We start from the raw sequence: 23,350 nt of genomic DNA on the forward strand, positions 1-23,350 counted from the left end.
ATAGATTTATGAAGCAACCTGCCCCATGGACAAGTACATATTTTATTGAACTCAACACCGCTGCACTGTTTCTAAAAAGATCCAAGATGTCCCTAAGCAACCCCTACAGAGAAATATTGGCTTACAGACGTCTGAAATTATTTTCTAAAGCTTAGTGTAAGAGAGATCTAAAATATTTACCCTTTGCCCTTATAATGCAGGTCAAACCATCCTTTTGTTGTGAATGGACGTGATAAGATATAAACAGTCACATACAATTAATAGAGGTAGGTATTTTTCATCAGAGGTGCATGCTGTAGAATAGTAGAGGTCATGGCATGAGACATAAATGCAGTTACTCAGGGACAATACAACAAAGAACAATTATTCAGCATAAAGTCTGAATTTGGAGATGACCCTTTAGTCAGGAGCAATGACATCTAATCAGTCGATTGGCCTGGGACAGACAAAAAAAAATTATGACTGGGCATCAAAAGGAAGCTGGCGACCAGGTATTCTGGATGACCAGGAAGTCCTCATTTGCCTTGCGCTAACCATCTAGAAGAGGAGCACTACTATGAAAGCAAGAGTAATGTGTAATGAATTGGAGTCCAGGTAGAATCAATGTGGATAGAAATAGGCAAATAAATGAATGGGTTAATATGAGATTAGGTAAGTAACTTTGTTGCTGGACTCAAGGCTTCTAATAGGGGCTTAAGGAGTCACTCCCCAGCACCTCATTACACATATGTATTGATTTCTATTTGTTCAAAGTTTCTACATCTGATTTGCCTATGTAGCAAATAGACTGTTGCAGATTTTCAATTGAACACGATTTGTAAAGTGCATGCCTACCCCATTGGGCTTTCTCATCGCTAAAGGGCTAAGAACAGAAACAAGACTGAGATTGTCTAGAAGAGCCAGGTCTTAACTATCTTCCTAAACAGCGCATAGGAGTTGCAAAGCCAACGAGTGACAGGCAAAGAATTCCATAACTTAAGCCCGAAAAAAGAATAGGACCGCCTGCTCTGTCTTGCTTGTCTTACTCTAGGGATAATCGCCAGATTACTGTCACCCTCATCTGAAGTTCATCCAGTGCCGCTTGAAGTGCTGATTCAGTTCCATGTCCTGGTCTAAATCCAAACTGCGCCTGTTCTAGGAGTTTTTGGTCTTCCGGATGCATGGATAGTCTTTTGCTCATTCTAGGATTTTTACAGGAAAAGGTAGTAATGATATTAGTCTGTAATTACTAAGAACCAGAGGGTCAGCAGAGGGCTTTTTCAATAACAGGGTGTCTATGTCCTTTTTCCAGGCCTGTAGAATATAGCCTAGTTCCAATGATTGGTTACATATCTGTAGTAGTGGGGAGATTAATTCATCAGCAATATCTTTCCACACTGTGCGGTAGAGAAGCTAGGGTTAAACCAGAGGTAGCAGACATTGCTATTGCTCGAAAACAGTCCTCAGACATTGGTTCGAAGATTCTAGTCTTTAAACATGGCTGACTGGGATATCATATAAACACACACCCCTAGAATGTACGCAGAGTAGGGAACTAGAGGCTATGGAGTCTCAAGGGTAAGATGGCCTCCAAACACAATGTTTCCACATAAAAAGAGCTACCCAAGAGTTCTTACATTTTATAGTCATTTATCCCTCATTGTTCTACTCAACATAATGTCCTTAGATGGACATACAAATAAATGTTACGGGTTGTTCTCACACGCTGTCAGGTGCCATGCTTCATGTTAGGACAACTCACGCTCTCCAAAAACCCGGATATCAGCCATATTACAGGCATTGATGCTTCGTTTTTCACCTCTGATTAGGGAGCTGTGGGGCACGATCTGTCATTTGGTGAGTTTTTCCAATATTCTCTAAAATCTTTTTTATCTTGTTCACAAATAAATCAGCAAGATTATCAAAGAGCCCTTATCAAATAGTCCTCTACGTTTAGAGACTAGACCGAAAACAAAAATGACGGACCATAATGTCTCTATTATTATGGGTGTCTGGCAAAGTCCTAAAGCAGTTGTATTCACTTAATACAGTACAAAAATAAGAAGACCTCCAAAAAAACTTAGAAGATCAGTTTCCCCCCATAGTTTGTGAAAAGTTAAGAATCACTCTAAAAACACTTAAAGGATCAGTTCCCCCCCACCATCATTTGTGCAACAATTGCAATAGCCAACGTAACTTTGCTCTGCCTACAGACGGACATACATGTTAAATAAAGTCAGACTCAGTGTTGAGCCTTGGGGAACTCCATGACGTCAACTGCATGCCAGTGATTCGTAGGATATAGCCATCACCTGAAAAGAGCGTTCTTCCAAGAAATACTGAAACCATGAATTAGTGATTCCTTCAAAGCCCACAACCGCTAATCTCTTGAGAAGCGCCTGATGGGATATGCTGTCAAAGGCGGCACTAAAACCCAAAAGAGCACGAGTCGCAGAACCTCCTCTGTTCAGCTGCTCGACTGGGATGTCCAGTAACCGCTAACAACACAGTTCCAGCGTTGTGTTCAAGTTGAAACTCAAACTGAGACGAGTGTAGCTCAGTTTGGGATTTAAACAAATGCAGGCAGCTGGACATTAATGTGCTTCTCAAGGATCTTAGCATAAAGAGACAGCAGGGAAATGGGGTGAAAGTTGCCCCAATTTGATGCCTCTAAATTAGTAGATTAGTAGTTTCAAGTAGTGGAGATACCGCGGTATTATCAAAGTGACAATTGGCTTTTTTTTGTAAACATACAACATTTTAAATATGTATATATATATATATATGTATATATATATATATATATATATATATATATATATATATATATATATGTATATATATATATATATATATATATATATATATATATATATATACATATATATATATATATATATATATATATATATATATATATATATATATATATATATATATATATATATATATATATATATATATATATATATAAGCTACTTTCTTCTCGTCTTCCCCAAGAGAAGAAACAGCACTCACGGGAGGAGGATCAATGGTTTTATTTAGACCCTCAGAGCACCAGACGCTTTTCGGCTACTGCCTTTGTCAGTGGTACACTGACGCGCCATTTTTTCTTACTTAAATACCCTTCACGTGACATACATCGTCAAGGAGGTAGAGAGAGGACTTTCATAAGCGCCATATTGAAGCGAATATGTACAACATCAACCGATCAACGCATTCATTACGCCCTGGATGGGCTTATAACATGCTGTCACCTTCTTGATCGCCTATCAATTCTATTTACATTTCTACAAGCGAATACACTTTAAACAATATTGTGCATAATTAACATTTTACGTTTTACATTTCAACATTATTACGCCCTGTATGGGCTAGTGTAACGAAGGTGAAAGTTTCATTTACTGTTCCTCAAATACTCTTTCTCTCTTGACTTATTTTTCCCAAACACACTGTGCAAATCATAATACCCTTAACCAAAATTGAATCTAAAACATTCTTTTCATTTCATATTCTTGAGGACTTCTTTGGGTCAACTTATGCTGTGTAGCTTTACACCTTTTCTTGGAGTTGGGATCCGTTCAACCCAAATGTACTGTCATCTCCTCATGGCTAATCAGGCCCCCAGGATTCTTAGTGCCAATGTCTATGATGTGCCTGGATTCTAACCTTCTCAATTTCAAGGATGGTGGGAGGAGAATGTGGCATGGAATCCCCAATATGGAGAATGGACCCAACACATACTGGTGTGGTATAGATACATAGATGATTTGCTGATTGTCTGGCGAGGGCCAGAAAGAAAGGCTGAAGAGTATATTGACAAACTTAACACCAACATATATAATTTACGTTTCACAGTCGAAATAAGCAGCAGTAAAGTTAATTTCCTAGACCTGGAGATTAGAACGGAGCAAGGGAAGATGTACACACAGCTATTTGGAAAGCCCACAGCTGGTAACTCTATATTACACTCTAAGAGCAGTCACCCACCAAAGCTAATTTATAGTATTCCCTATGGAGAATTGTTACGTATAAAACGTAATTGTACATCAGAAGAAGACAACATAAGGAATGCTAATAAAAGTATAGAAAGATTCAGAGTGCGAGGTTATGGGGAGAAGTGTCTAGAGGAAGCCCAGAAAAAAGTGAATAATATTTCACGGCAAGAAACATTAAAAAATAAAGTGAAAGATACTGAGAGGGAGGGCATATTTAGATTTATCACTACCTTCTCAGAAGGGGCAGGAATGCTGAGAACAGTTTTAAGAAAGAACTGGAAACTGTTAACAACTGATCCAGTAATAGGCATAGACATCCCTAATCAACCAATGGTAACTTACAGGAGAGCCAGAGCACTAAGAAACACTTTAACGAGCAGTTACCTTACACGTCCAGTGGAACAACCATTTGGCAATCCAAAACCAGGGTTCTACCCATGTGGGCGATGCAAGGCGTGTAAATATAGTAAAACATTAAGATCTTACCAGGTGAGAGGAGAGTTGCGAAATATCAAGTCATTTCTAACATGTACAACCCCATTCACTGTCTATTGTCTAGTCTGTCCTTGCGGATTGCGCTATATAGGTAGCACTGTGAATCTCACTAAGATGCGCATCCTGGAACACCTCAGGGCAATCACGAATTGTGATCTGTCGTACCCAGTGGCTAGACACTACAAACAACATCATAAAAGTAATAGTGAGCAATTGGTGTACTTTGCATTAGACCATGTACCCGCAATCCAAGAGGGGGCGACAGACTGTTGAAATTGAGAAGGTTAGAATCCAGGCACATCATAGACATTGGCACTAAGAATCCTGGGGGCCTGAATAGCCATGAGGAGATGACAGTACATTTGGGTTGAACGGATCCCAACTCCAAGAAAAGGTGTAAAGCTACACAGCATAAGTTGACCCAAAGAAGTCCTCAAGAATATGAAATGAAAAGAATGTTTTAGATTCAATTTTGGTTAAGGGTATTATGATTTGCACAGTGTGTTTGGGAAAAATAAGTCAAGAGAGAAAGAGTATTTGAGGAACAGTAAATGAAATTTTCACCTTCGTTACACTAGCCCATACAGGGCGTAATAATGTTGAAATGTAAAACGTAAAATGTTAATTATGCACAATATTGTTTAAAGTGTATTCGCTTGTAGAAATGTAAATAGAATTGATAGGCGATCAAGAAGGTGACAGCATGTTATAAGCCCATCCAGGGCGTAATGAATGCGTTGATCGGTTGATGTTGTACATATTCGCTTCAATATGGCGCTTATGAAAGTCCTCTCTCTACCTCCTTGACGATGTATGTCACGTGAAGGGTATTTAAGTAAGAAAAAATGGCGCGTCAGTGTACCACTGACAAAGGCAGTAGCCGAAACGCGTCTGGTGCTCTGAGGGTCTAAATAAAACCAGTGATCCTCCTCCCGTGAGTGCTGTTTCTTCTTTTGGGGAAGACGAGAAGAAAGTAGCTTGGATAATAGCGAGGTACGCCCCTCGCAAACAAGCACCCGAGCTAGAGTGTACGGCCCGGCGTAACAAAGAAGCAGTAATATATATGTATATATATATATATATATATATATATATATTTATTTTTATTTATTTTTTTAAATAAAGGTACAATCGAAGATAAACAATTCACAAATACTCTGAAATGCTATCCTGCTGGAATATCAAGTTCTAAATATTATGCTGCAAAAATATTGAAGCCTAAAATGTTGACAACCAAAATATCAACAAGATAAGTAGTCACCTTCAGTGTATTTCTGAAGTCCCTCTTATGCATAAAATCGGTTTTACACCTACCTTCTCCTCCTGCTGATATTCCTTCATACCCAGTTATATTGTTCATCAAGTGAGAGGGTGGAGCGGAGGCAGCATTGCCATCAATAGGGGACGGATATGGACCTGATCCATCTAAATGGAAAAAAAGGTATTCAAGCAGCTATCCACTGTATTTCTATGAAGCATTTAGACGAAATTTGCACTGATTTATCACTTGCAGTGATTTCTCAAACCATGAATCAAACATATTACCTAAATTACAAACTCTTCAGAACTGATCTTGTGAATTGTCAACCTATGCCTCCTAAAAATTGAATTTTCAGGCTTTATCATTTGTCAAATGTTTTACTTTATGGTGGAATCCCTATGCATACATTCTCAGAAGTGTGTCTGTGATTTCTCAGTACACCAGTCCTTTCAAGTCCTGACTGAAAAATGTTTTTTGTTCTCTTTGGGAATTATTAGAGAAATAGGAATTATGGAAGCGGTTTATCCTGACAGTTTGAATTAGGAAAACGTAAGAGAAAAAGTTGACATTTTGTATTTATATGTTATGTGAGTTGTTTAAAAAAAAAAAAATATATATATATATATATATATATATATATATATATATATGTGTGTTTGTAAATATAATGTAGATGTGTGATTGTTATACCATGTGTAATAGATTATAAATTCTCTTGAACTATCAGAGGTACCAACTGTGTTTTAGTGTGAACTACATTACGACAGGAGCCTTTAAGAATAGTAAAGGTTTTTTGGTAGAATTTTAAAAGGAAAATTGTGAAGTCATGCCTTTCTTTTAGAAGTCTGCCAAGGGAAGGTAGGGAGACAAAGGGACTCCTTTAGGCCATATGATTTCCACATTTCCAGGAGACTCTGACAGAATAAAAAGACATTGTCAGGAATGGGCAGAAGGCAATCAATCAATCAATCAATCAATCAATCAATCAATCATTGCATTTATATAGCGCACTACTTACCCAGAGGGTCTCAAGGCGCTGGGGGGGGTGGGGTCTGCTACTGCTCGAACAACCAGGTCTTGAGTTGCTTCCTGAAGGCGAGGTGGTCCTGGGTCAGGCGGAGGTGGGTCGGGAGGGAGTTCCAAGTCTTGGCAGCCAGGTAGGAGAAGGACCGTCCTCCTGTGGTGGCTCTTCGGATGCGGGGACGGCGGCGAGGGCGTGGCTGGTCGATCGAAGCTGGCGTTTGGGAGCGTAGAAGTTGAGGCGGCTGTTGAGGTATCCAGGGCCTTGGCTGTGTAGGGCTTTGTGTGCGTGGGTGAGGAGACGGAAGGTGATTCTCTTGTTGACCGGGAGCCAATGCAGATCCCTCAGGTGTCTGGAGATGTGGCTGCGACGGGGGATGTCCAGGATGAGTCGTGCTGAGGCGTTCTGGATCCGCTGGAGTCTCTTCTGGAGTTTGGCGGTGGTTCCGGCGTAGAGGGTGTTTCCGTAGTCCAGACGGCTGGTGACGAGGGCCTGGGTGACCGTCTTCCTGGTCTCGTGGTGATCCACCGGAAGATCTTACATAGCATGCGCAGGATGTTGAAGCACGACGAGGAGACCGCGTTGACTTGTCTGGTCATGGAGAGGGAGGAGTCCAGGATGAAGCCCAGGTTGCGTGCGTGGTCTGTTGGTTTGGGTGCGCTGCCTAGGGCGGGGGGCCACCAGGAGTCGTCCCAAGCGGCGGGTGAGGATCCCAGGATGAGGACTTCCATCTTATCTGAGTTCAGTTTCAGGCGGCTGTTCTTCATCCATTCGGCTACCTCTTTCAGCCCTTCGTGAAGGTTGGCTCTGGCGGTGGCGGGGTCGTTGGTAAGGGAGAGGATCAGCTGGGTGTCGTCGGCGTAGGAGATGATGTTGAGGTGGTGCTGGCGTGCGATGTCTGCGAGGGGGCTCATGTAGATGTTGAAGAGGGTTGGACTGAGCGAGGAGCCTTGAGGGACGCCGCAGATGACTTCGGTGGCTTCAAATCTGAACGGAGGGAGGCGGACCCTCTGTGTCCTTCCGGCGAGGAAGGAGATGATCCACTCCAGTGCCTTCTCCTGGACTCCGACGTTGCTGAGGCGTTGTACTAGGGTACGATGGCAGACAGTGTCGAAGGCCGCGGAGAGGTCGAGGAGGATGAGGGCCGCTGTTTCTCCGTTGTCGAGCAGCGCTCGGATGTCATCGGTGACTGCGATCAGGGCGGTCTAGGTGTGGTGGTTGGCCCGGAAGCCAGACTGCGAGGGGTCGAGGGATCCATTCGTCTCGAGGAAGGCAGCCAGCTGCTTGTTGACGGTCTTCTCGATGACTTTAGCAGGAAACGGGAGCAGCGAGATGGGGCGGTAGTTTTTGAGGTCGGTGGGGTCAGCCGATGGCTTCTTGAGTAGAGAGCTGAGTTCGGCGTGCTTCCAGCTCTCCGGGAAGGTAGCGGTGTCAAAGGAGGTGTTGATGATGTCCCGCAGGTGGGGTGCGATGACAGCGTGGGGCTTGTTGAAGACGTGGTGAGGGCAGGGTTCGGTCGGAGATCCGGAGTGGATGGAGTTCATCGTGCGGACGGTGTCTTCGGTGCTGATCGGAGTCCAGGCGCGGAGGGTGGTGGTGGGGGGCGGTGGTTCGGTCGTGGTGTTCGTCGGTTGAGTGCTGAAGCTGTTGTGTATGTCCGCGATCTTGTTGTGGAAGTAGGAGGCGAGGGAGTTGCAGAGGTCTTGCGAAGGGGTGATGTCGTTGTTTCCGGCGTTGGGGTTGGAGAGCTCTTTGATGATGTTGAAGAGTTCTTTCCTGTTGTGTGCGTTGTTGTCCAGTCGTTCCTTGAATGCAGTTTTCTTGGTGGCGCGGATGAGTTGGTGGTGTTTTCGGGTGGCGAGCTTGAGGGCAGTCATGTTGTCCGGTGTTGGGTCTCTGCGCCAGGTTCTCTCGAGGGCTCGGCAGTTCTTCTTGGAGCTCTTGAGTTCGTCGGTGAACCATGGGGCTTTCTTGCTGCCGGGTCTGCTGGGCGGGGTCCTCAGGGGGGCGAGCTCGTCTGCGCAGTCGCTGATCCACTTCGTGAGGTTGGTGGCCGCCTGGCTAGGGTTCGTTGTGCTGGTGGTAGGGTTCATGCTCAGGGAGGACGCGAGCTGGTCGGCTGTGATCTTGTTCCAGTTCCTGCGTGCAGCCTGTTGCTGGTGGTGGTGGATCGTGGTCCTTGCGAAGCTGAAGTGGACGCAGCTGTGGTCCGTCCAGTGGAGTCCGGTGGCGTGGCTGAAGGCGATGTCCTTGCTGGATGAGAAGACGGGGTTGAGTGTGTGTCCGGCGTAGTGGGTGGGGGTGGTTCCCAGTTGCTTGAGTCCCAGGTTGGCGAGGTTGTCCAGCAGGGTGGTGGTGTTGCGGTCGTTGTTGTTCTCCAGGTGGAAGTTGAGGTCCCCTAGGAGGATGTAGTCAGCGGAGCAGAGGGCGTGTGGGCTGATGAAGTTGGCGATGTCTTCGCTGAATTGTGTGCGTTGTCCAGGGGGTCTATAGATGAGGGTGCCTCTGAGGGTGGTCTTGGGGTTGATGTGGACTTGGAAGTGCAGGTGCTCGGCGGTTGCGAGGGTGTCATCGGTGTTGGTCGTGATGCGGATGGTGTTCCTGTGGACGATGGCGATGCCTCCTCCGGTGTGGTTGATGCGGTCCCTTCGGATGATCTTGTAGCCGTCTGGGATGGCGATGGCGATGTCAGGCGCTGAGGAGGCGTTCATCCAGGTTTCCGTGAAGAAGGCGACGTCTTGGGCTGTGGTGTCGAGCAGGTTCCAGACCTCGATGGCGTGCCTGTGAATGGAGCGGGTGTTGAGCAGGATGCATTTCAGGTGGCTGCTGCTGTTGCTCGTCTTGGTTGGTTTAGTTGTAGAGCAGGTCCGGATGCAGGTGAACTTGCAGGAGTTGCAGCAGAAGGGTCCGTGGGTGCGTCTCGGGGTGGCTCGGTAGCAGCCCGGGACTCGGCCGGCGTTGAGTGCGTTGAGGGTGGCGGCGCCGTACGTTCGGCGGGTGGGCTGGGGTCTGCGGGGGCCAGGGGTCCTGGCGCTGGGCGCGGTCCAGGCGCGGACGGGCTTACCTTTGGCGCACCTTCGGCGCTCAGTCGGTGCTCCCGCTGCGCGCGTCCGCTGCACGGTCGCTCTGGGGACGTCATAAGAGGGAGCTGGGAGGGAGGGTCTGCGGGGGGGGGCGGGAGCAGGAGCCAATCGGCTGGTGGGGGGCGGGGCCTCGGGCTGGGGCAGCGGGAAAATCTGGCGCGGTCCTCGGGTGTCTGGGCTCGGCGGCCCTTGTTTTCTGGGGTGGCGGGAGGCAGGGGGCTCAGCGGCCCTTGGTGGCTGGGGTGGCGGGAGGCAGGGTGCTCGGCGGCCCTTGGTGGCTGGGGTGGCGGGAGGCAGGGGGCTCGGCGGCCCTTGGTGGCTGGGGTGGCGGGAGGCAGGGGGCTCGGCGGCCCTCGGTGGCTGGGGTGGCGGGAGGCTCAGGAGCGTGTGGGTGACCAGGCCGGGAGGCGCAGTGGTCAGTGGCACAAAGACTTCCCTGGTTGCATGGCCACCAGATGGCTCTTTTGATAATACAGTGATAGCCCATGTAATACCATATATCTTAGGAGCATATAAAGGAGATAAGAGAACCAAAAGATTAGCATCATTGGACATGTGGAAGATATTCAGTCAGGATTCCCATGTAGAAGCCACAGCACCACCCCAGACATATTCTAAGATAATGAAAGGGCCCTTATGCCGTCAGGGTATGTATCCAGCATTGTCAGTGGAATATAAGGAATCCACTACCTCAATAGACTCAGTGGACACTGATGTTCTCCAGCTTTAGGCTATAAAGATCCGATATTAATTCCCTTGACTAACATAAACAAAGTTACATCAAAGGTTGATGACTTATTAAAAATGGGGGAGGTTGATCTTGCTCAAACAATTAATAAAAAGTATATAAGGGAACAGTGTCCTTAACAAGAGACATTTAAGTAAAATTAAGACAAGACAACAATGGAAAATTGCTGGAACAAAAGTCAAAAGATATATTAGAATGGGCTAGCAAGATTCCTCAAAATTCAAGTGAGGGGAATGAATATTATGCTAGCACCACACAGGTGAAGTTTGATTTAAGGGCATGATCAAAAATATATCAAGAAGAGGATTAGGGTTATCTTGCCATGACCACCACTGTAAAGGGAATACAGAATATAATTAAGAGATTAAGCCTTATTGCTGATGACTGTTCAAATATATGTAATTCCATATCATTTAAACCAGATGCAAAGCCAGTTGTAAGGGACATAGGATATGATCTTGAAATCAAGAATGTGTCAGGAGAGGATGAGAAAGATGAGGAAGAAATAAACTTAGTGGAGAGTGAAACTAGAAGGGTTCTTGACCAGGAACGCATGGAATTGTGGCAAGAGACTGAGAATAGAAATGCTGAAATAAACAGAAGAAGATTAGAGGAACAAAGTGCTTTTAGAGAACAATTAAGAGGAGACAGGTGTTTCCCAGTAGTACAACAATGAAGCAAGCTAAAACTGACAACACAGGCATACAGTGGAGTGATGACAGTGTAAGTGCATTTCAGACATTTAAAGAAGCAATTGCTTCAGCCCCAGTGCTAGCAAATCCAGACTATACAAAGAGAGTGTTTTTTGTTTTCTGCTGCCACAGAGGATTCCATGATATCAGTCCTTACTCAAAAATATCCGATGGGTCACAAACCCGTCGCCTATTTTACTGGACTATTAGATCCAGTAATGAAATGTCACTTTCCTTGTGAGCGAGCGCTTGCAGAAGCAGCTTTTGCAGTAGAAAGGACTAGTACTATTACAGCAGGATGCGCAGTAACATTGTATGTTGAGCACTCTCCATTTGATGTGCTGCAGAAAAGTAAAAGTACACTGACCACTCAAAGATCAACAGGTTATGAAGTAATACTGTCAAACTGTTCTATATGCATTGAGCGAGTTCACTCAGTCAACCCTGCAACGTTTTTAGTGCACCCACTAGAGCCCACTGATCATGACTGTAGAACAAGATTGGAGGAGGACGATCACCTGGCACATGAGGACCCCTTGTCTGATGGCAGACAATTGTTTATTGATGGTTCCTCATGGATAGACCAGGAGACAGGTATAAGACATACAGGTGCAGCTGTTGTTGAGGCTATAGGTACACCTACTGATTATACCTTACACACATTGCACCTCTTATCCTTGCCATCCCAAGACTCAGCCCAAGTGGCTGAATTAAAAGCATTGATAACGGCCATACAGGCTTGTCAGGGTCAGCCAGTAACAATATACACTGATTCAGCATATATAGCTTCCACAGTTCACTCAGGGCTGAAGAGATGGGAAAGGCGAGGATGTCTTAAATATGATGGGACACCAGTAGTGCACCAGCATCTTTTAGCTGACCTTATTGCTGCTTGCAAATACCATGTCAAGTAGCAGTGGTTAAGTGCCAGTCACACACAAAAGGAACAGATTTGGTGTCTAAGGGAAATGAAGCTGCTGATACAGCAGCAAAGGAAGCTAGTTTATATTCAATGAAAACATGCAGTATGCACACTTTAGATGCAGATGATGAGGTTGAGATACAACACTATGAGAATATTTCTACAGAGGCATTGTTAGACATTCAAAATGCAGCGCCACAACATGAGAAAGATCTCTGGAAATCAAGGGTGGGGGGAGTGACTGGATTTCCAGATCTTCTTTACAGATCAGCAACTTCAGGTAAAGTTATAATGCCTCAGTCACTACTTATAACAGCCCTTCGACAACTTCATTTACCAACACACAATTCTAAAAGAGTAATGATGGATGAATTAAATAAAAGCTGGTTTATCCCTAATCTAGGACCATTAATTGATGTATTTCTAGCTTCATGTCATGTGTGTTATCAGTACTCTAATAAGAGGTTACCACGAATCCCTTCATCCTCCATTCCAAGACCAATAGGTATTTTCATAGAGATACACATAGATTTTGTAGATATGATACAAAAATGTAATGGATATAGGAATTTGTTAGAAGTGGTGTGTCCATTTTTGTGATGGATTGAATCGGGACCCTGCTCCAGGTGTGATGCTGACCAGGCAGGCAAATTCCTAGTGAGAGAGGTTATACCTAGGTGGGGGGTTCCGGCGGCGATACATAGCGATAATGGAAAACTCTTTGCTAACATGGTATTTCAGCAAATTACTACACTGTTAGGAGTGGAACACCAGTTCATCTCAGTTTCCCACCCAGAGAGTAATAGAATTGTTGAGAGGATGAATGTCTTATTGAAAAGCAAAGTGTCAAAGATTTGTGAGACACTGAAAAAGAATTGGCTTTACTGCCTGCCCCTTGCTCTGTATGCATTGAGAAATGCCCCTTCAAAAGATCATCACTTGACCCCCCCACCAAGTCGTAACAGATAGGCATTCTAATTTTTCTTTTGAACAATTCGTTCTGATATCAAGACTGCATCAGAAAGTGTTTGGCAAGAAATTAATGCATACATGTCTGCCTTAACGAAAGCTGTACAGGTTTATGCACCCCATAATCATAACCCAAACTTACTCCTTAAAATACCCCTACACCCTTAAACACTAACCCATCTTAACCCTATAAATATACCCTGTACCCCAAAACCCAAACCTACCCCTGAGCCCTAAAATACCCCTGTACCCCAAAACCCAAACCTAGCCGTGAACCCTAAAAATACCCATGTACCCCAAACCTAGCCCTGAACCCTTAAAATACCCCTGTACTCCAAAACCCATACCTACCCCTGAACCCTAAAAATACCCCTATACCCCAAAACCCAAACGTAGCCCTGAACCCTAAAAATACCCCTGTACCCCAAAACCCATACCTATCCCTAAAACCTAAAACTACCTCTGTACCCCATAACCCAAAACTATATCTGTACCCTTAAAATACCCAAACACCCCAAAACATATACCTCAGTACCCCAAAACATATACCCCTATACCCATACTTACCTTATCCAAACATTAAAATAAAACATGCTTTTACCATTCATGCATTTACAACAAATTTCGTTGTAAATGTATGCATGGTAAAAGCATATAAAATGTAATTCCATGTGTTATAATGCAGTGATGGTATGCGGAAAGAAAGTTGCGGAATAATGGGTGTTTGCCCTCGCCCGGTAAGTACATTGGTGGCACGGCAGCCCACATCTCCAGCAACATACTCATATTTTTCACCACCCATTTGAAAAATGCACAGGTCTCTCTCATTAATGGCCAGCACCGACATACACTTTTAGACACACCTCCCGCCACAAGTTCTAGAATTGCGAACTTTGGAGCTGGGGAGCTACGTTCGAATCTCGGCATCAGCTCAACATCCTGTGATTCCAGGCAAATCGCTTTGTCTCCCCGTGCCTATCACAAATGAATGTGTTTTTCTGTAATGTAAATTGTGCTCATGCCATGTTGTCGAGTTCGCGCTATATAATATTGCAAGGAAAAATAAAGTAGTGAAACTCAAGTTCACACACTACTGAACGCGCACTCTTAAGTGCATCAGCAGTGCACTGTGAATCAGAGTGTTTCACAGGCCTGTCACAGATAAGAAATGCTATCAAAACGAAATCCTACAAAACAATATACTACTTACCGGCAGCAATTCTTACCCGGGCTGCTAGTTACTCTGATAATTTGCTATTGTATTTTGTGTTATGTAGATGCAAAATATCCCACCCATAAGAAAGAAGGATTACACTTTCCTAGAGCTGTTTTTAATGAAACAGATATATATCATCATCATCAAAAGACTTTATTACAGCAATTACAGCCATAAAAGCACATAAAAATTTGCAACGCATTAAAATCCAAATCAGGAAATAGATACAACTCATGATAAACACTGGTTAATCGACATATTAATGTAAAAGAAACCCCCATTGTCTTATGTATGGGTTTCACCTTTGCACTGTGTTAAGTTGGCATGTGTTAGTTAGAGTTTTAAACGCCATTTTTCCTTTCCTGCTGCCTCTGCACACAACACATTTTGTTATTAATGCTTTTCGCCTAATTAGGTATTTTGCTTTACACGAGAATAACATGTTTGCTTATAATATCAGTCTTGCTTGGAAAGCTATGTCTGTACAGTGGGTGCCGAGGCCTTCAAGGTTATCTCAACACAGCGCTTATTGTTTGGATTGATCAGCGCACAGAGTAGACATAATATGGATGCAGCTGTGGTCAACTTTGGTTTTAGGCGCGAATGATATTGCACTGCGTAAGGCAGGAGACACACACTTGATGAATATCCGTATGCAGAGTGTTGGTGTAGGAGATGATGTGATCCATTTCCACTGAACCTAAAGGTATGGGCCCGCCCTTCTAAACCCAAAGAGACCTTCTGTAGATATAATATAATATACTAGCTAGGGAAGGTAAACTGAGGTTCTATTTAGACCTGCTTCCTTTAGCATTTTAACATGCTTTCTCCCTTTGTATTTTATGAAATAGTAACTATGTTTTTAACCTTGATCTTTATAATATGTTTGCTTGTATTAGCTAAGATACTGCGTATGAGAACACTGCATTAGAAATAAACATTTCAAACTTGCACGTGTCCTCATTGACTCCTCGTTCTGGATTGATATGTTAGTATAACGAAAGAGTGTTCATGTGTTCCACGTTACCTGAGGTGTTCTAAGTCCATGTTCTGGGTTGTCTAAATCATTGGGGTTTTGTAAGTACCAATGAGACACTGATTGCTAGTCTGTTAGGGGATTTTGGATACTAAGGTTAGTTTTGGCACACCCTAATTCACTGAGGTTCTAAGTCTCTATGCACAGTTCTGTGTAGGAGCAGAATCCCTGCTACATGGCGCCCAACGTGGGGGCGGTCTTATTACGTGGCACTTGAGTAGTACTTATATCGGTCCTTAACACCCTTCGCTATTGTTTCCGGAAAACAGTGGTGTTGGACAAACTTACCTATATTAATATAGGTCCTTTCAAGATTGATTCTTTCTAAACGGTTTCCTTGAATCACTACCCAGTAGTGCCACGTACTTTTTGTTGTACCTTTCTTTTTCTGTGTCACTATGGCAACGGTAGACATTCCGCAACATAGTCGCATTGCGGTGCGCAATCACTTGCAGAATTATCATGTCCCCGTGGATGGCATGGCCGTGATTATGGTGTGAGTGCAGAGGTGGCTTACCCATATGAAATATTTTATTCGTGGGTGACCTTCCCGGCTGTGAATGCTAATACCAATGTGTTCGACACATACATTCACACCGCTGTGCCGCAGGTATATGCTCCATATATGACACAGGAAGTTCCGATTGATGCTTGGCAGCACCGAGTTTGGTTTGATGGCGACCTACCCCACTCCTTGACGGCACCGAGGTTAGGTCCTTTGTCCATTCCAGGCGCTACCTGGCCAGTTTTGGCTGGATTTACACAGTATCCTCGACATGGAGCGGTTGCCGTTGCTGATTTGCGGCAGTTACATACTGTGGCAATTAATGTAATTAGGTCGTTAGTGCAGTACATTACCCGCAATCTCCCGGGCGGGCCCCAGGAGGTGCGGCGCTTCCTGCTGGACAGGGCGGAATGAAACTTAGCCGTGTAATGGTCAACGCAGTGATGGGCAAGCGCCCCCAGGATAAGGATGAATTTCCTTTCTGGCTTGCCGAAAAGTTTGACCAGCTGTAAGCAGTATTTCCTAACACGACTCCTGGTGAAAAACACAGGATTCTGACAATTAGCATGCCTAAGGACTTGACCTCAGAAATTGGTGACTGTAAGTCGTGGGGGAAGATCTTTGCGGCAGTAGATGCGAGGTTCTTCGGCACTCCGTCCATGACTGTCCTTCCGACGTTCATTAAGCGTGTTCAAGATGAACACGGACCTGAGGCAGCGGTTGAATTGGGTATGCGCCTATGCGGTGCCTTTGATGTAGTTTCCGATCTCATACTTGTGAATGTCAAGGGGGATGCGGCGACCTTTCAGGTGTCCAATGCATTGCAGGCGATTCCCGATGCCGACAAACCCCGACAGTTGCAGAGGATTATTGTGGCGGCTTATAAAACCGTGGGCCGCAATAGCGTGGGTCTCAAGCCTTTTTCCACTAAGGAGAAAAAGCAACCCCAAGGGCCGAAGTCAGAGAATAACGATCAGCTCAAATCCAAAAAACAAAATTGGCCGAAAAAACAAAAACAGGGTCAACAACAGAAACAGGGGTCTCATCCTGCATCACCAGTGCCTGCGCCTACAGAACGTGCTTATGATTTGCGCGATCGCACAACGATAAAATCACCTAATCGTTTTCAGGTTTCTGAACAACGCTCTCCTCGTTCTTTTCAGGACTCATCGGCCTCATCGACTGGTGGTGGAGGAGGCGGCAGAGGTCGGGTGGCTAGCAAGGACGCGACCAGCCCCGCCCGAAAGACGGTAAAGGCAAGCAGGAAGATTCAACACCGAAGAGACCACAGTTTCAGAAAAAGAAAGTTGCCGCTTTAACGTCGAGATATGCCACAGATAGTGAGAACGCAGCTTCGGAATCAGACATGGGCTCTGACCTTGCTGGACAGCGCAGCGGAGATTACCATAGTGCGAGAGGCCCTGCGTCCACTACTGAATGTGACAGCGACTGATCGATATGTTGTTGTGGAGACGGCTGATACTAGAGTAGCTCCCCCTGATAGACTTTATGAAATAGTCCTTTTAATTGAACGTGACATACAACGTACAATCAAAGGGGTGTTTTGGGAGAATCTTACGACTACATATGATATTTTGTTAGTGGAGGCTGACTGGCCCCCACCTTTTATGCTCGCAGCTCCGAGAGGGGAGGAAGTAATCCTCCCTAATTTCGCGCACACGGTCTTGAAAGAGCATGCGCTGAATTTTGTAGAAAAGTGGGCTAAGGCTCTTGCGCAGGCTTTGTACCGTACACAGTGTGGTTGGGATAAATTTTCCCCGCACCACGAGATACCTTTACGGTCTATGCCACAGCCTCAACCTCAATATCCCATCCGACGTGAAGCTAAGGCTTCCGTCGCGGAAATCCTTTAACAATTAGAATATCAAGGTGTGATTGAAACTTCTGTGTCACCGATGAACAACCCTCTTTTTACTGTGACCAAGAATGATGGTTTGTACCGTTCGGTATTGGATTACCGGCATTTGAACTCGCATTGCCGTAGCTGTGCAATACAGAATACCCACGGCTCTGCTCTTGTGGATAGTCTTGTGCGTAAACGTTTTTAAAACTACACTTGACATTTCCAACGTTTTTTTTGCCCACAATTTGGACGGACTGAGTTCCTAGTGGACCAGTTTTACCTGTGGCGGCAAACAGCGCCAATTTAAACGATTAGCGATGAGCTATAAGAATAGTCCAGGCGTGTTTGCTGTCCGTATTGTCTCTCTTTTAGAGAGGATAGACACTGATGCGTGTTCGTATGTGGATGACATATATCGCACAGACGACGAACTTTGGGTGCATCTGTGTCGCGTTGACCGCATAATTTGTAACTTTGCGGACTTCGGTTACAAGTTTAACTTTGCAAAGTCACACATTGCTGAGTACACAGTGTTGTTCCTGGGCTATGAGCTCAACAATGAAGGTCGAGGATTGGCCCCTCACTTCTTGGAGAAATGCGCACAACTGCACGCTCCTACAACACTTATATTCCCGAATATGCCCTGCGTATCAAGCCATTGTATGCTCTGATACAACCTACTTTTACCAAATCTTGCTGGCTGCCGGAACATTCAGCAATTTTGCAATCTTTGCAAGCTGATCTTCTAGAATCTAAATTCTTACTGACCCGTGATAACCACACCAACCTGGTGATAAGAATCATCCCTGGGGCGGTGGGTTTCACGTACCTTACTTTTAACAAAGGAGACACAGTACCTATTGCTTACAAGTCACACTTGTACACTTCGGCTGAAATGTGGTTTTCCTCTGTGGAAAAAGTTTTGACAGCAGTGCAAATGGCGATTCTCAAGGAACGTGCACAGTCGCAGGGAAAACGCATGTTGGTTGTAACCCCGTTCCTGCATTAGAGGCAGTGACAAAAGCCAGTGTACCAAATTCTAAAGCTTTCCACCCTCGGTGGATACAATGGGCAGCATCTTTGACGTCTCCGGATGTCACGTTCATTTTTGATGCCTCCTTGCAGTCGCAAGAGTTTTTGCAGTATGAATTTGTTCATCCTGCTCCTTTGGCTATGCGGCCTTTGGAGGACTTCCATTGCATCATATACACTGATGGTTCAGCACAGGTTGCGCATGGGTCTAAGCACGCATACGTTTCCGCTTGCGCTATTGTGGTAGGTGCCATGGTGAATGACGAGTTCAAGTCCAGGGTCTTGCACACGCAGACTCTAGGGGACTGCATCGCAAAATTGGCGCAGATTCATGCTCTGATGCTTGCATTGGAGTACGCTGATCCTGGTGTGTCAACTCTTATTGTGAGTGAATCTTACTACTGTGTCCAGGCTTACAATGAAAACCTCTTCTTTTGGATTCAGAATGATTTTCGTGATTCCAAGGGTAGCACAATAAAACATAAAATGATCTGGGTCCGAGTGGCTGAGCTTAAAGAGCAGTTGCCACTCGTGTTTGTGATTCATACTCTAGGTCATCAGCACGTGGGAGTCCACGCTGTTGGCAATTCGCTAGCCGATGAAGCAGCAAAATCAGCGGTATCGACATATTTGGTTGCAGCAGTTACACGTTCCGAAAGTAAGATTGATGATGATATCCTGGCAGCTGTTGCTGCAACTGAGAAGGTAGGTAAATATCCAAAAGGATTCCCTTCGAAGTATTCATACCACTTAAGTCCTGATAAAGTTCGTTATGTGAAAATTCCTGACATTGGTGAGAGATTACTTCCCAACGCGGAACGCAGGCCTACTCTGATTACCGAAGCCCATGAAGGTGTTGCGTCTGCGCATGCGGGCGCTTCGGCTACTGTAGCTCAGTTACAACAACGTTTCTGGTGGCGGGGACTGTACAAACAGACGTGTGATTATGTCCTTCAATGTGACATATGCCAGCAGATTAAGCCTTCAACCGCTGCGCGTCCGCCCAGACTCAGTTGTACATTTCTAATAAACCCCTTGGGTGTGTCCCTTTTCTTCTGATACTGCGTATAAGTACATCTTAGTAGCAGTTGATTCATGCACACGCTTTGTGTGGGTCTGGCCGCACCGCAGCGCTGATTCACGGACTGTCATAAGACTTGTGTATCTTTGTAGGGATTTTTGCCTGTGGTACCTCCCATTCGGATCAGGGTCCGGCTTTCACCTCTAAGGCGTATAAGGATACCATGACTTCGTTGGGGGTACAGGTCAAGTTTTCGTCTCCCTACAGACCTAAGGGTAATAGTGTTGTGAAACTAATGAACCGAGATTTAAAGCAGTCTTTGACGGCCCGAGTTATAGGTACTGGCAGGAACTGGCTGGCCCATTTCAATGGCATGCAGCGTGCTCTTAATAATCTCCCTGCAAGGTCTCTGGGTGGGCGGACCCCATACGAACTGCTCTTTGGTATCAAGATGTATGTATCGGACCTTGACAGTCTAGACTCGGTGGCTCAAGCCGCCTCCTTTGACGTAGATGAACATTGCAATGTTTTACAGGATCTACAAAAGACAAGAGACAGTCTTGCAAAGGAACATTTGCCCTCCACCTCGGATGATGCGTTGCAGATCCCAGTAGTTGGCTGGCTACCCCAAGTTGGGGAACTAGTTCGTGAGAAGATCGATAACAAGAAAGAATTTGGTCCCTCTTATCGAGCTCCGGTTCCAGTGCTTGGTGTGAAGGGCACAAGAACAGTCATTTTACCACCACTTCCAGGTCGTAAGGAGAACAGGTATATCTCCATTGACAATGTCAAAATACACTGAGTGGCCGATTCTTCTTAGTATGACACCGGCAGTCTCATGTCCTTCGATTTTGAGAAATTCTGTTTTGGCCCCGGTTTCCAATCCTGCGCCTGATGTTGCTCTCGAGTTGCCTGCAATTTCCAATCCTTTATTGAGTATACTGCCTGGTACTCAACATGATGAGACTGACTATACTTATCCTACTGACTTATCGATGCCTGATTTGCAAACTCGCTTGGCTACAGAATCCAGATTTTCATTTGACACTGTATCACACGCATCTAATAAGCCCTCGAAGATTTCTGATTTGGCAAGACTGTTTAAGAAACATTTTTTGATTCCCCCTTGGACTTATATTTGGATGGTGCTTTTTTCCATTTACCTTTTTATGACAATTGGTTTTGTGTTTTATTTTTTCCGTCTCGTCAATGGACACCATGTCGAGGAGAGAACTCACATTCGACATATCAATGGAACTTTGGCTCCCCATTCCTCATTGCACAGAGTGCAAAGAGACTTAGCTTTTGTTAACATCACAGCTTGGCCTGTCCTAGATGAGATTGTGTGGGATGCGGTTCGATTTCAAATTCATGGGCCCACTGAGGTTATTAATGTCCCCAATGTGCTTAGAGTGTCAATGGGGGATGTGGTTAAACCACATGTACATTCTGATGATTGGGATGTTCAGGCCGTTGAATTGTTGTTCTCTGATTTGAAATTTTATGCTGCCTTTGATGCTGAAGATTTGTACTTGGAGTCTGCTAATTATGGTGATTTGTATTGTTATCAACATTTTGGCAATCACTACCTGCATAAAGCTAATACCAGGCGACTCACTGTAAATTACACACAGTGGGGACACTGTCCAGCCCCTATACAAGGCAGTTCTGCTACCTTTTTGAAAAGGTTCACTTACTTTACAGATTTTAATCAATCTAATCCTAATGCCTTTTATTTTAAAATGGCTGAAAAATCAATTTCCAAAGTTAGACTAACCGATACTAAATTACTGTATTCAAAGTCCTTTCTAGACCAGTTGGCTGTTGGGGGCTACAAGTTGTGGAAGGATACAATTGACCTTAAATCAGTTTGGGGTTCTAAAAGTTGGCAAGTGCAAGGCACAGAGGCTTTGCACCGAGCATGCCTCATCCCTAACCATATTTTGTTTTTGAATTCTACTATTTCGCAAACAACATGCTTTGGATTGGCTACTCCTAAAAGATTGAATGCTCCTTCCTTTCCTGACTTAGAGGAATATTCCGGTTGGGGTAATTATACTAAATATTCCATGAGAGAGATACAAACTGTTAATAAATTCCTCCTTTAACATATCCAGTTTGGATCCCGAAGGCTGGTTGCTCTGGCACAGAAGTGCTGATTCATGCCAGCATTGTTTTCTGGGTTTAGCTCCCGGCTATACACAGGTCAGGGTAGATCCCCGTTTTGAAAGTGGCAATTCTGTAACTACCTATTCTGTGGGAAAATTGTGTCCGAACTGGCTCAGACGTTCTACCTTGGCGTCAGTTAAATTGCATTTATCTAAACTGACTGATGAAGTTGATCTGAATGATTTTATTAAAGGCCCGGCTAAAGGTAGATCAAAAAGATGGATATATGTTGTTTATAATGAAATTTGGAAAGCTTCCCAGATTGAGGCGGTTACCCGCCTTAGGGCTATAGATCAAGCTAATTTAGAAAAAGTGCTAGCAGTTGTAGATAACAGCATAGATAATATTGTGTCATCTGTTGTAGATATTGTGCGAGATGAGGTATCTACCCTGTACCATGGTCAAAATCAATTACGTTCCATTATGCAGTTTGCATGGACCTTGAAGACACTTAAAGCCTCTAAAGTGCCATGGCATTACTTGAATACGTCTGCCTTGTTTGCCCCCTTTAATTTGACAGACAAGCAATGCTTACTATCAATAAAGGATGCTTCTTTTTCCATGTTGGATAGTGAGAAGTTAGAACCTTTACCGTTTTCTGTGGCTGAAGCAAATGCTGCTACTTGGCTTATTCATGGTTTGATTACTCTTCCTTTTCCTTTATTTGCATTTACGAATTGTGTAAAGTACTTTGTCATTGGCAGATACGAGCCTCTAGGAAGTTCTTATCTCCATGAAGCCTGGTCGCTTGCTTTTACATACAGATGTCTTAGGGAAAGAAGAGAAGTTTATTTAAATGGTGAGGAATGCACTGAAGCACCAGATCATTCCTTAATGTGTCGACATATCCAAATACATGGCTCTTGCAACCAAGACGAGCCTAATTTAGCCTGTGTTTTGAAAGGTACACCCGTGCCTGCAATAGTTCCCACATTCACATTGCTGGCTAACGGGAGTTATTTACTTTTAAACAATGAGGATTGCTGTGGGTTAATTAAAGGGATTGCTTATGTCGTTACAGTCCGTGAACGTGTAATTTGTTGTAAGAATGTAATGTATCCACCCCCGCATGGGAATCTTGATATTTCCATCTGGCCTAAGATTCCGGCCTTGAAGGCAGAGTTCTATAAGATGAGTCGCATAAGAGCTCTATTGTCCCAGAAAGAAGTTGCCCTCACATCTGCATGTGAAACATTTGTCCTTCACGTGGCTAACACCCGCACAGAAGTACATGCCTTGTTAAACACTGATCTGCCCTTGCACTTCGGTGAATTAATTCATACAATCTTCAATGCGTCCTCCACTTCGGGGCTGGCTCACTTTTTTAAAGTTGTAAGCA

General features: G+C 44.6%; 1 protein-coding gene across 1 annotated transcript in view; it reads right to left on the reverse strand.

The window, feature by feature from the left end:
• Nucleotides 1–23,350, reverse strand: part of LOC147692971 (protein SSUH2 homolog) — a 159,828-nt gene that overhangs the window by 95,223 nt on the left and 41,255 nt on the right. Inside the window, exon 3 of the mRNA XM_086939220.1 lies at nucleotides 5,787–5,897. The gene's annotated coding sequence lies outside the window, so the exon portion shown is untranslated. The remainder of the gene's footprint in view (nucleotides 1–5,786; nucleotides 5,898–23,350) is intronic.

Source organism: Lissotriton vulgaris, chromosome 9 (genome assembly GCF_964263255.1).
Source record: "Lissotriton vulgaris chromosome 9, aLisVul1.2, whole genome shotgun sequence".
Lineage (NCBI taxonomy): Eukaryota > Metazoa > Chordata > Amphibia > Caudata > Salamandridae > Lissotriton > Lissotriton vulgaris.